General features: G+C 35.2%; 2 pseudogenes; one reads left to right on the top strand and one right to left on the bottom strand.

The window, feature by feature from the left end:
• The first annotated feature begins 149 nt into the window (after window positions 1–149).
• Window positions 150–3,881, top strand: LOC120218342 (annotated as a pseudogene).
• Window positions 3,882–5,308: 1,427 nt separating this feature from the next.
• On the bottom strand, window positions 5,309–14,782 carry LOC120218334 (annotated as a pseudogene).
• Window positions 14,783–15,111: the final 329 nt, after the last annotated feature.

Raw genomic sequence — 15,111 nt, 5'->3', positions numbered from 1 at the left:
TTTTAAAATAGTGGAAATAAGAGACTTGCCTTTCCAAGAATTGCATGCCCAAACAATCATGTCCTCCCAATAAGAGTTGGATTTTTTAACCCATTGTGTTGTAAAATGATCTCCTATAAATTAGAAGCCATTGGACATTCAAATAATAAATGAGACCGAGTTTCCAGTGCAGCATTACAAAGGACACAGTCCCCAGTAGTGTTCCCCATTCGTTGAAGTCGATCACGAGTTGGGAGACGGTTAAGAATTGTCATCCATGCAATTATACTGAGTTTAGGAATATGGAGTGGGTACCAGATCAAGGTATGCCATGGAACTTTATTCTCATTCATCCTAATTTCCTGTCAAATATCTCTTATGGTGTCCATGATAATTGTTGGTAGTTGATTAGTTGTTATTTTATTTAAAAAAATTGTATCTTTTAATAAGATAGATATGATATAATCTTATTAGTGAAAAGTTAAGTTAGAATATGGATGTTTGATGTCATAAAAAATTGACCTTTTAATAGAAGCATTGCTAATTTCGTCTGGAACTCTAAATCGGTAAAGTACATTCACTGGATTAAATGGGACAGTTTATGTAAACCAAAATCTCACGGGGGTATGGGGTTTTTTGATATTAAAATTAGAAATCGTTCTTTGTTAATAAGTGGATTTGGAGGTATAGTTTGGAAAAGGATAGCTTATGGAGGAAGATTGTTGAAGCTAAGTACAATTATGATCAAGACGCAATCATTCCAAAAGTTGTTAACAAGAGATCTTCTTCGTGGGTGTGGCGCGGTATTGTGAATCTTGTTGGGTCTTTGGACTCTGATTTCTTGGCGGATTTGAGGTGTGTTATGGGTAATGGGTTAATATAGATTTTTGGTCTGATTTTTGGACTGAAAACCCTTCTTTAAAAAGCTCGTTCCCCTGTATTTTCAGTATAGTTGTTCAAAATTCGGTAAGATTAAAGATTTTGGTTGTTGGGTTCAAGGTCGTTGGGAGTGGAGGATTCTATTGAGAAGAGCTTTTTTCGATTGGGAACTGCCTATATGGGATGATTTCTTGCTCGTTTTAAGCAGAGCGGTTCCTACAGTTTTTGGCCCGGACATATTAGTATGGCATGGTTCGTCAGACGGTATTTATAATCCAAAAGATTATTGCTTTAAAGTGGCCACTGAAGTTTTGTTGGATGATCCTGTGTGAAGCCTAGTTTGGTCCAAACTTGTGCCGCCTAAGGTCACTGCTTTTGTGTGGAAAGCAGTGCATTTTAGATTGCCAGTTATGGTAGAGCTGATAAAAGGGGATTCAATTGTCCTGATCAGGTTTGCTGTCTTTTCTGTAACCTTGAGCCGGAATCGATCAATCACGTTTTGTGCCATTGTTTTGTTGTTTGGGAAGCTTGGCAAAGATGGTGCTCGGTATGGAATGTTTCTTTAGTGCTTCTTCGGTTTTGTTCGTCTGATCATATTTTTAACAAAGCTTTGCTTCAGATAGGTCTTTGGGCGAATTTCTCTTGGCCGTGAAGTTTCTTGTGGTCTCTGATTTTATTCGGAACCTGGAAGCTATTGTTCGAGGTGCTTGCTAATGGAGTTGATGTTGATGTTCTTTCAGTGCTGCAAGCTTTTGATTGGGGTGGTCTAATTCGGCTATAGTTTCTGTTAGTGGTCGCAATTCGACTATAGTTTCGTCGATTTCTGTTGCTTGCCTAAGTCTTCTGCTTTGTTCTTTAATGTTCCAGTTGTTCTCTGCCGGTTGTTTTGATTGCGTTAGTTTTGCTCGTGTTTCGGGGGTGGTTCTTGTTTATGTCGTTTTAAATTTTCGATGTTAGCTACTTGTTCTAATGATCTCTTCACTTCAGGGTGTACTCTTTTTCCTCCAAATAGGTCTAGGGAGGTTTTTTAATGAGATCCTTAGAGTGATCACTTTGTTATTTCGATAATACAAAGTACATGTTTTCAAAAAAAAAATACGAATTTAATTGTTGGTTCCTTTTAGTTAACGAATTTTAATTTCTTTTTATCAAATTGACCCAAATATAACGTAGCACTGAAATGTCATTAAACTAATGTGACATTTTAATAATGTTAACTATTTATCCTGATTAAAATGTTCACATTATTTATTTTCAATCTCTCTCACTACATAAAAATGTCAGAAAATATTAAAAAGCTATATATAACAAAACTAGTGTAAATATTTCAATAAAGATGATATAGTTATTCTTTCGATTTTTATGATGTATCAGGAAGGAATAAAATAGATAACATTAGCTTAACAACGCCATTAAAGTACATATTTTATTCAATTTGATAAAATTTAAATTAAATTTTTTAGCATAAAAGGGACGAAATTAAAGTGTAAGGGTTAAAATGAGTAAAATGATAAAGTTGGGGGTCAAAAAGTTTATTCTACCAATAGGTTTTTATCCAATAGGTTTACTGTACTGAACCTATGAATTTGAAGAGCGACCCGTCTTGCCGATTTCCATGATTCAAACTTGAAAGCTTTTCTGGGTAAGTTCTTCCCCTTCTTCTTGTCGTGTTTGAAAATGATTAATCCTCGCAGTAGCAAAAGCATCACCAATTTCCTCAATCTTTCACGCATTATCACAAACATTCCTTTCTCCAACGACCCATCACTGTTCTTCGCAGTCCGATTCATCTCGAAACCCCCTTCCAATCAATCTACATCTTTTACCATTTCTTACCTCAAAGACAAACTCGGATTCTTGCCGGAATCTGCCCTGAAACTCGCCAATCACGTCAATTTTAAAACCCAGAAAACCCAGATTCCGTCCTTCATTCTTCGACCAATACGGGTTCTCCGAGACCCAAATCCGAAAAATCATCAAAGCCCGACCGAGCTTGCTCTGTTCCGATGTGCAGAAAACCCTTTTACCCAAAATCCAGTTCTTTCAATCCAAAGGTATCCCGGACCCCGAAATTTCCAGGATTTTCTTTTGCGACCCCAGGATTTTTTCTCGTAGCATTAAAAACATGTTATCCCTTGTTTCAATCAACTTAGTGGTCTCCTTCGATCCGAAATGAAGGCCGTCGTAGCTATCAGGAGACACCCGTATCTAATTGCAAGTAATTTAGATGCTTATTTGTTTCCTAATATCAAGACTTTGATAGACAATGGTGTGACTGAATCGATACGGTATCGATGCTGATTTACCATCCGAGGTCTTTGGTTATGCTTCCGGATCGTTTTAAGGAGATTGTTAAACAAGTTAAGGAAATGGGATTGATCCTTTGATGTTTAAGTTCGTTCATGCTGTTATCATGTTTAGAAAAATGAGTAAGCCTGCGATGGAGAGTAAGTTTGATGTTTTCAAGAAATGGGGTTTATCTGAAGAAGAAGTTTGGGAAGCTTTCGGAAATATCCCGGAGTTTTGGAAGCGTCGAAAGAGAAGATCACCATGATTATGGATTTCCTAGTGAACGAAATGCAGTTCCCGGCTTCAACCATCGCTTTTCATCCTACCATTTTCACCCGGAGCTTGGAGAAAAGGATCGCCCCAAGGTGTTTGTTTGCTCGGGATTTGTTGTCGGAAGGTTGATTAAGGACTTTAGTTTGTCAACCTTGTATGTGACTCCGGAAAAGGTGTTTATTGAGAAGTTCGTTAACCAACATGAAGACAGAGCTCCGGAGCTGTTGAAGCTGTACGAAGAAAAGGTCGAATTCGCAATAAGAGGCAAGTACAAGATCGAATCAAGGTAGTTGGACGTAACCATATTAGACCTAGCAGTTTATTTTATTATATTATTATCGGTTTGAATTCTTTCTTGTTTGACTTGCTAAGAATTTGACTCTGTTTAGCACCATTAGTCTTGTTCCGATTGAAACTTTGCGGTGCCTGTTTAACGTTCCTTCTAAATATGCATAAATGAGTTGCAGGAGTATGTTGATTGTACCGGCTCCACTGGCATTGAGTTCTATGCTAAGAAAATTTTCAATGCTTTGTTCATTAGTTGAAACTTCTAGATTTTTTTTCCAGTTTTTTTAATTTCTCTTATTCTTTTGTATTTTTAGAAAAATGATAAAATTAAACCATGATTAAATGTTGAGAGTTTAAAATGTTAAAATTAGGATCAAATTAACACAATATGTAAACTTTGAGGACCAAATATGTTATTCTACCAATGTAAGCAATGACCATGTTAGCTTCCACATCGAAAGTAAAAGATAATTTGTCATCTACCTATTCTCGTATTTCTATTTTAATCATTAACCGTTATTTAATAGTAATATAAAATAAAAAGTATAATAATAATTTTAATCTCTAAAACTTACAAATCTTATCAAATTAATATCGATTCAGAATAATTCTAAAACATAAGGGTAAACAATGCGAATAGTCCCTTTTATTTAGGTTTGATCGATTTTATCACCAATTTAAAAATTAAGGATAAATGATCCCCATATTATCAGTACATACAATTTAAGTCCATATGTTACTAATTTCTGTTAACCTCTTTTGTTTAAATCCCTAATATGATTGATGGACTAAAATTGAACGGGGATTAACTGCTGAAAGACTAAAATCGAACGGATCGATAATATTAGATATCATTTCTCCTTTAATTTTTAAATTAATAACCAAAGTTGGTCATACCGAAAAAATATGGACTATTCGTATAGTTTACCCAAAACATAATTATGTAAAAGAAACATAAATATATGAAACTGGCAAAATTTATACGAGTCATTAGCCTATCAAAATTTATGTAAATATAAAATAGAGCAAACACAATTCATCATTAAACTATGTTAAAATGATTTTTTGACTATTGAATTTTCAAAAAATACAAAAAAACATTAAACTAATTTGTTAGTCTTATTAAAATAGTATAAAATGATCATTAAATATATTAAACTATTACAAAATAATTACTAAATTTATCAAAAATTATTATCATTTTATAAGTTACAGTGACTTTATAATAGTTCCATAATTTTTTTTAATAGTTAGGGTGATATTGACGAACACACTGTAAACGCAATTGCTCAAACCTAGTGCTCTAAGAAGAATAACCTTCCACACTGAGACCACTTCATATGTTATAGTTCCATAAGTTTAATAATTGTTTTGTAGCTTCCGAAAATTAAGTGGACAAAAAGATCTTTTCATCATAGTTTAGTGGCCATTTTTGTATTCTACCCTATCAAATATCATAAAACGAGAAATACACAAAAATACGACACGAATACACAAATTGGCATGCTCTAGTTATTCAGCTAATAAAAACTGAAAATAAAAAGAATAGGCAAAGGCTGAGTTACTGGGCTAACTTGACAATAATTGATACATGTTTTTTTTATTCATATTAAAAGGGTCAAAAAGGCCTAAATAAAAAAAAAATTGGATAAGAGTGTTGAGAGTTTTTACAACAATGGAGGAATTACAACATACCTGATTTTCATGTAGGGACCAATGCCAATATCTGATTCCTAATAATTCCCATACACTTCTGTATCTCTGTGTAAATTGGTAGATTCTGTGAACAAAATGGCTTCAAACTTGTAACAGCTGAATCTAGCACTTCTGCAACATCTCCTGGTGGAAACTGTCTTTCTGTACATTTCTGCATTTTTTCGGGGGTGGGGAGTGAGATTATTGGAATCGTACTTTATATCAACAAAAATGTAATTTACTCGCGTATTAAAGAATGCTTTGTTGAATTTTACTGCAATATGATGATTAAAAACCTACCATTATAGCGAAGAGAAAGGTTCTGCTAAGAACCACGACACCGAGGCCATTCGGGTAATTACCTGTTCATGAGCAAGGTGGCTACGCAATGTGAAATAAGGTCTGAAGGGATTCCGAGTTCATCTTGGTCGGACAAACTTTGCAGCTTCATCTCAGGTATATGACTAGTTGCGAAAGGATATGACCGATGATCATGACTGCGGATTGAGTCTGTTGTGGCAGCAGACCTCGGAACAGGCATGCTAATCTCGTCCAATGAAAGTTGGTTATTTACAAAATCTATTGCCTCAATCACCTCAATGTTTTTCCCCCCTTTTCGCAAAGATGACATAGCCTGAGATGGTAATCAAGTTTGATCAGAATGTGTAATCCTACAAATGCAATGAAAACATTTTACTAAAATACAGGTAAGCTCTACACCAAATTTATGAACACATTTCTATAATTTACAGCGTTAATTCTATCTCATACGGTTTAGCTCGAGGATTGCTGTGGCCTTGTATTTACTTCAGGCTTTTTCACCTATGGCTCGTTGGTTTTGACAGATATTTTTGTTGTATATATAAAAAAGGATACATGAAGTTCTGATTGTATGGACCATATTCAAAATGCTTTGAAGCTAAGAAGGGGAAAAAAGTTTAGACTCGAACCAAGTGGATATATAACAGTTCAATGCCGTTTTTTACCTGCATAGCTGCATCAACCATTGACCGAGCTTTCCTTTTTGAACTTTCCACAATTTCAGTCACATGGGATACAGATTCTTGGACATGATGCATAGCATGACCGAAAGAGCTCAACTGAGAGCCCTGCTCACCAATTTTAGCCAAGGGCTTCAGCAACTTACCCAAGGAGGTCCCTTGATATGTATTACGTTGCCTCAAGCAAAACAAAGCGGAAGAAACCTGCATGTAGAAATTAGGATGAAATGGTAAATGACAATAGTGTACAGATTTAAAGGAAAACAACTTTATCGACGTCTCATGCCTGTTCATTGACTTCATTTAACTGTAAGAGAACGGCAGCATATTGCTTCTTGAAAGAATCTGAATCCTTTAGGTAGTTGTCTCCACCTTTCTGGTTTTCCAACACCTCACCATTCATACATCGCAGTTCAGACACCACAGCCTCCTGCAAATGCTAACACCTCATCATTCATACGTCGCAGTGCACTGCTCTCACATTACTGAACAAAATTATTTGAACAAGATTCTCTGTCCGCCTCAGATAAATACAATAGACATGGAACTGAAATTACACAACAATGAAACTCACAGCATTGATGCCCCAAAAAATCGCAGAAAATCATCAATTTTGGAGGTAAGAGAGGTTAAATTACCATTTTATTAAAAGGGTAGAAAAAAGAGGGAAAAAAGAATATGTTCAGTATCAGGGTTTTAAAAAACAGTCCGCGACCGCGATTTCGGCCGCAATATAGCAGTTTCGCCGCCATCCGAGTTACCCGCGACGGCCGCAATAGCGTCCGCGATGGCCGCAATCACGGTAAATCCGAAATAACCGAAAACACGACCGCGATTTGAAACCCTGCTCAGTATTAAATTATGCAACATACACTGCACAAGAATATAAGAACTTCATGTTTAAAAAATAGAAAGGGAGATAGAAAGATCCGCCACTGGAATAAGTTTAATGCATAACAGCTAATAGGAACCTTTTTGTCAAGAGCACGAGTCAACTGAGAAAGAGCTTCAACATCAGCCTCCCTAGCCTGTGCCAGCGACAGGGCAAAGGCTGTGAATTCATTGCTTGTTGACTATAAACAGTTTCAGTAGGCCCAATTTTAAGTTCCAAATTAGGACTTGGTGAATCAACCTGGCCAAAGGAATTTATCATTACCTTAGATAGAAGTTTTTTTTATTCTATAATCAACCTAGAATTGATTTTATTTGATATCGGCGAAATGAGATCTATTTTGCAGTAATAACTTACCTTAACTGGCTGTGACAAATTGCCAACACGAAAGTTGATGGGGAAGTACGAGAGGGACTATTAGCATTCTCCAGGTTATCACATTGTGCAAATTTGATGTTCTCTTCCATCTTGTTTTCTTTTGACTGCCCATTCATTTTGAGCTCATTGTAGTTCTCAACAAAGATGGCATCATTTTGTCTCAAAAGGGAAGCAGGCAAATTTTCCAAAGGATTTAAAGGCATACAATCAATATCCTGCAACAGAAAACATTATAATCATAAAAGTTGATAGGAAATAAGGACAAAAGTATAAATGGGAACAAGCTAAGTAAATCTAGTAAAGGCACAGAATTATAGTACACACAAATACCAAACAGGTATAAGTACATCAACTCGTGTATTTAGACAGAAAAGATCCAAGGAACCTCCCAAAGCCTCAGCCTGTCATTAATCCATCAGACTGAAGGGCGTAATGATGATAGTCTACATCAGCAGTCAAGCGAAATAAACATGCAGCTATCATATATGAAGCAACCCTATAAAATAAAAAGTTACCATGACAAATTCCACTCCTAGCTCAGGGTTGTCAAACTGAATTCGGTATCTACCATAATCAACAGTTAACACACTTCCATCATGAATCTCCCAAGTTTTTGGATGAATGGCAATGACACGTTGTCCAACCGATAGAGGTCGAGCTAAATCAGTTGGAAGTCCTTCACCAGTTCCAGCACAGAGTTCGGCATAATGCCTCCTAACCGATTCCCGGTATTGATTAAGCTTCTCCCTTTCTTCTTTTAAAAATTGCTCGGAGAATCGCCTCGGTTTTCCAAGGGAACTGGATCAAGATGATATTGTATAAGTAGAGCACCACAATGAAAATCCTTACAAACATTCCAAAGTAGAAAGTTATACCTTCGTATTACACCCCATTCAACACGAGTTAATCTAGGAATACCTAATCCTACATGATCCAAATACTCCACAAACTCCTGTTTAGCAAACCATGGGTAATCAATTGTACTATAGAACCATTCAAAGATACACCATCTCCGTGCTAGGTATGAATTTAGGAAGTTACAAAGCTTTTCCTGTCATACAGAATACACATAAACATGAAGAAAAAAACCAATATATAGAAACTCAGGTTCATAGTAATTGTAAGTAAATAGTGTTACCTTCAGATTGAGTGCTCTGTCATGGAATAACGTGACTGGCACACTAGTTTTGCCCTTTACAATATTATCAGAGGACTGTATATCCTTCCTAATTGCTGGTTTCTGTGCATCCATCTTTCGCTTACTCCTGACTTTTGTTGGCAGGTTGACCTGGTTAACAGATGAAACCTGTATAGTAGATGGAGCTGAATTGTTCAAGTCCCTTCCCTTATCCGAACTAGAGGATGCATGCTCTGGAGGTCTCAAAGGTTTCCCTTGCTTAGGATGCCCAATATTATTAGACCGTTTACCTTTGCTCAGAAGATTCTTAGCCTCATTGGAAATCTAAAAATGCAGATAAAAATAGCAATATCAACAAACAGTAATATGTGATGAATGGAAGAACATGAAGCTAAAGCATATAAATTTGTTTTTTCTACTCAAACAAATTGGTAGATATTTAACTTACAAATAAGACCTCAAATGCAATGGTTGAAAGAGGGAGGAAAGAAACAATTACTAAACAGGCTAGACATCTATTACCACATAGAGTGCCCTTGGAAAACCCACAGCTCAGTTGAAATTAAACTGAGTTGATCATGTACTTACTTCATAAATTTAGGTCTAAAATAGACATTCTTCCTAAATGGTCTCCATCATCAACTCAAAACTTTACCAATTTATTCAGTTTCTCCAGGCACCATGTTGAAAGAACTATTCCTTTCCAATTTATCCCCTAATCTTTTTCTTTTTTGATAAGATCCCCTCATCTTCACTTAGTAATAGACTTATTTAATACTTTTCATAGCATTCTCTGTAACATTTATTACTATATTGCTTATTCTGTTTTCCATTCAAACTCAAGCTGTAGGCGCCACATATACTCACAACAAAAAGGCAAGAGGTTTAAACATGCACCCACTTTGTACAGTTCATATACATACTCTCAGAAGTAAGAAGGCCTAATTAGTAAAATGCCCATCAATATTCTGTAGAAGAAAAGTATATTACGATTCCATCATATCAATAAGGGAACTGAAATGAAATTTTACATTGAACATTTAGAACTTGTTTGTGATCCATCTTAACTCTTTGAAGCTGAACAAGTGAAAAATACAAACCTCGATGTTTGGAGATTCACCCAACTGAGAATCATCATCATTTTCATATTTTGGAATCTGCGACTAGAGTAGAGTGCAAATTGCATATGGTCATTGTTTCATGTTATAAACCCAATGGAATTTTCTTTTCCAAACAAAACCAATAAAAAAATAAGTATTTATCTACAAAAATAAAACAACCAAACAGATAGCATCAACTCTTACTTTATAGGGTGAGGGTTTCTGTCGTCTTTTTTGCAATCCAACATTACCCAGATGTGTTTCCTCCTTTGCTTCTGGAATAGCATGAACATCGTGACCAAATTTTTTTCCATGCCTAGATGTTTTGGAGGCATTGCCTTTCGCTCCAGGAACAGGATGATTCCTTTCAGTTTAGTCTTCTCAACTTCATTTTTGTCTTCCTTAAACTGCACAGATGACTCTGACGTGGAAAAAGAAATAGGTGGGATATGGCACATTACATAAACACATCCAAACAAATAGATATTCAAAAGTTTGAGTCATCAAGAAGAGACTTATGGTGGTAGTTCAAGCTAGAAAGAACAAATGGAATTCTTATGTTCAAAATTTGAATAGGTTTTTATATTTTCTAAGATCACAAGCTTGCACTTCAATGAAAATTATCTGGAGAATGAAAATGCCATTTGAAAATCTTACTTGAGTCATGCCTATAATCTGGAAGAAAAAATATGTTTGGGCACAAGATACTGCTTATAAATGGCCCAAAATCTTGACCACTCAAATCTTCTAAGTTCTAACATTTCTCTGCAGGTATTGTTTAATCACATTACTCATTACTCACTTCAACTCAGATCTATAAATTATGACAGAAAGCTGAATCTGGCAAAAACAACGTAGCAACTCAGAATTACTAAATAGACAACTTGCAAACTTGGTATTATCTAGCTGTTAGCTATAGAGGTTGTCACGTGCATAGAAATAATGGAACAAGGCAACACGCTGTAAATTCAATCTAATAGCTTGGTGTTTCGTTAGATGCATTAATTGTCAGTTGTTTGGCCAAACTACAAGATAGACAATTCTTTAACAAGCCATGTATGCATCTAACAAGGCCCATTATTTAATAGTTTCTATTTAATGGTCTGTATCTTACTAGTGTCAGGAGCAGTCTCTGGCATCATCAAGGACAGATCTGCTAGAGTTTGCAGGGCATCAAAGGAAGTGTCTTCAACTACAATAAAAATAAATAAGAGTCAAACACAATTCATGACACAAGACAGAGTTTCAAAGATTAAAATAAACAGTAAGGTTAAAGTCAAAGCACACTCAAATAAATTCACAATGAGAAGCTGGGAAAAAATGATCATTTATGATTAATAGTCTAACAAGATTTTGGAAAAATTGTCTTTGAATGTTGCAAGGAAATCAATGTGGATCTGGGTGTAGATTGTACAAAATTGTTGTCTAGGAAACAGACCGAGAAAAATATTTTTCTGAGAGAAACAAGCCAACATTCAATCTCCAGATAACATAGGTACAAGAAGCATAACCATAATTAAAACAAATAAGCAATAACCAAAAGATAATGTATTCAACATCATTGGATTACCAATTACCTTTGATAAAGTAGCGTTTCAGATAAAAGTCATAACAAGGAAGGAAAAGAAAAGGAATTGAAAACAGGGAAATAATACTCTTCTTACAGGCAAAAACTATCATACCTTCAACAACACCTTTTTACTTCTTTTCCGTGAACCCTTAATCAAGGTTCTAGAAGTTTTAGCATCCGCAACCTCAGCATTGAACTTTCCCTTGAACTCACATAATTGATGTCCTTCTTCCGTCCCACTACAGGCTTCTTTTGTGTTCTTCCAAATTGTTGTTTACACTTTCCTCAACCTCTGGCTTCCTTCTAAGGTATCTTTTACCCTTCTGTTGAACTTCAACAGTATCGGTGCCTTCTATATTCCTTGAATAGTTTTTTTCTCTAGCATAATCTGCATTATCTGCTTCAGTGCTTCCTAAGCTTAATTCACAAGCATCCTCATCCACTTCACTACCATGCTTGGCACTAGTAGTTTCTGAATCAGCATTCTGAAGGAAGAAATCAATTAACATCAATATGTACGAGAGTAGCGAGGAAGCATTGGGAACATCAAATAAAAATATATTACCATCCTATCACTGTTGATGGCAGGTGATGGTGTCTCTGCTTTTCTATTTGGTGTCCGAGAACTTGGGGAGAGCCACCTCTTTGTGATGCTTCAGTCAATGCTAGTGCTACCTCATGAGCAACATCATCATCAACAGAATCTGCCTTTAGTTTCATTCCTTGCCGAATAGGTGAAAAACCTTTCCCCTTTGCTTTTGTCATGAGAAAAAGAAATAGGAACACGGGGAGTCCTTTTTCCAACAGCACGGGGCCTACTTCTGAATTGATTGAAGAAAACAAGAAAAGACTACTAGTGAGAAACAAGTACAGCAGTCTATGTTAAGAGCTTAAATTTCAAAGCATCATATCCATTGCCGAAAAAATAGACCTTTATTACACTAGCCTTATTTCTTCTTCTAAGATCCAAAATGCAAATACGGCCTCAACAATGACATAGGAAGACTAGGAAGAGAGTGAGAGAGATCTTACCAGAACGTCTCCTCTTTAACAATGACATGCAACTTGATGCAGATGAATGAAATTTCAATAGATCTAGAAGCGGCTTTTCTAAACTTTTAGAAGGTTGGTCTCGAAGTTTTCCCCTGCTACGCTTCTGAGGTTTCAGAGAAACTCCCATGCCCTCATTGCTTTCTTGTTCACTGTCACTTCCTCCCTGCCATCTCACAATCCAGTAACTTCAGTTCCATAAAAGCCATACCAAAAATATTTTACTTTAAAAATATTATATTTCCCAACTTCAATTCCATAATCGGTTGCATTTCCTAGATGCATCCATTCTCCATTAATAGAATCCAAACACCAGATCATAAGTACAATCCAGTCAACTAAAGAGCTGGACAAGTATACCTTTGGGCAATAAGAAAATATACCAATGTCACAAAGGTGACATACAGAGGACTAAATAATAAAAGTTGCAGAGTATAAGTCCAAATCTAGTCAAAATACTCAGGTCCATGCAAATTATAAATAATCACACAAGAATAAATTAGACACTCACCATAACAGAATAATGATCAGTCATCATTGCTATCAGTCCAACCACCGAAGCTGTGCCCTCAGGAAGTGATAAGTAGGCCTGAAAATGGTATAATTTCTGTTCTGAGTTTAACATAAAAACATCCAAGCACCTTCATGATATTGTCAGTCACACATGATTAAGATGAAAATAGCATTCCTTCATTAGTAGATAACTAATATTTAAGAAAAAAAAAGTGTCAAATATGACGTGTAATTTCAGTATTTAAGTCAGAAGAGAAAGCTTATTGATCGCTAGATGGCAACATGGAAAAGTTAATGCAACTCAAATGTCTTGTACTTGAAAGCTAAGAAGGGAAAGAAAAAAATATTGTTGAAAAGAGTACAGGAATAAGGCAAAGAAGTACCACGAAATAAAGAAAAATATAGTATTATGATACTAAAACCACCTTACCCTGTTCATAGTGTAAAGTGCCTCAACCATTTCCATGGATCGATTGTGTACATAGTAGCAACCTAGAAAACCAAAAGAAGCAAAAGCGGAAATGGTAAAACCACAACAACCAAAAGCCAGATATCCCAACTACATGACCATAAAAGAAACTATATTAAAGTAGATTTTTTAATTTTATAAATATATATAAAAATTAGAGTAGCAATACCTAGAACGTGTGCCATCTAACCAAAGTTTAATCACAAGTCAACAAACAATAAAGATACTCAGTAAACTATCACAACAACCAAAAGCCAGATATCACAACTACATGACCATAAAATAAACTATATTAAGTAGATTTTTAATTTTATATATATATATAGAAAATTAGAGTAGCATACCTAGAACGTGTGCCATCTAAACAAAGTTTAATCACAAGTCAGCAAACAATAAAGATACTCAGTAAACTATCACAACTAACCTTCTTCCAATCTTTTCCATACTTACGATATGCTTCATAGAAACGCTCAAGCTCTTCCTTGGTCCATTGAGGCCCCAACATGTCAGATAAGTTCCTTTTTCGCACATAAGACATTAGCATTATAAAAAAAAATTATACCAGATTAAATTTTCACAGGTCTTTTTTATGAAGTGTAGAAGATATCAAAAAATATTAAAGAAATTTATTGACATGCAAAGGAAGCCTCTTCCTTTTATTTTACCATTGACACTTGGTTAGTGTTATGGTTATTCTCTGATTTTCTATATCCCATCTAGCAATGGTGTAACAGATCTATAGACACTAGACAAAGGAAATTTAATTGCAAACCTCAAGTGGCAACTCTTAAATTTCCGGTAAGTGGTTGATTCTTTTACGAACAATACTTCATAGTTCACACTTGATTATCTTAACACAACACTTAGTCAAACTCTCTTGTACTCAACACTAATTAAAGTTTGATACCTTGCTACCAAATGAGTTAAATCTAAACACATAAAGGTGGAAACTCATCAAGGTCGACCAGGAATAAATAAAAATCCAAAACTGATTAAACACAATCTCAAAGAAACAACTCCAAGAACAGTAAATAATAAAATGTAATCAAAGAAAAAGAAGAATGAGCAAAAAATCTTAACCCATTTAACCTAACGAAATGAAAGAACAGAAAATAAAGAGATGAATGCATCAAAAAAAATATTGAAAACTAATCAAGAACTCACCCGTTTCCCACTTCTAGAACTAGTATCTCCATCTTTACTAGAAGCACTTCATTAACATAAGAAAACTTCTTATTTACACTTTTAGATTTCCTAGACGGAGCCATGTGGGGCTTCCTCAACTACCTGTAACATAGTAAAACAAAACAACTATTACTGAATCAATTTCCAGAATCAAGAAACGTAGTTCATGTCAATCATTTTTCTCCATAAAAATAAAGAATAAAAAGGAAAGATCTTAAATAAAATATTCAATATGAATTTCAAATTAATCACAAAAATTTCATTTCTAGCTATAAAAAAAGCTCAGGAAAAAAATCAAGCTTTGTCAAAAACGAAGAATCATAATCTACGAAGTCAAAATCAATAAACAATAAATTACAGAAGAATAAAGTTCCAGAGATCAGGTCAGCTATGTTTACTTATCAAAGCACCA

This window comes from Hibiscus syriacus, unplaced genomic scaffold, assembly GCF_006381635.1.
Source record: "Hibiscus syriacus cultivar Baekdansim isolate YM2019G1 unplaced genomic scaffold, ASM638163v2 tig00110197_pilon, whole genome shotgun sequence".
Classification (NCBI taxonomy): Eukaryota; Viridiplantae; Streptophyta; class Magnoliopsida; order Malvales; family Malvaceae; genus Hibiscus; species Hibiscus syriacus.
The sequence above is the reverse complement of the archived record's forward strand: the minus strand, read 5'-3'. Positions and strand labels throughout refer to the sequence as shown.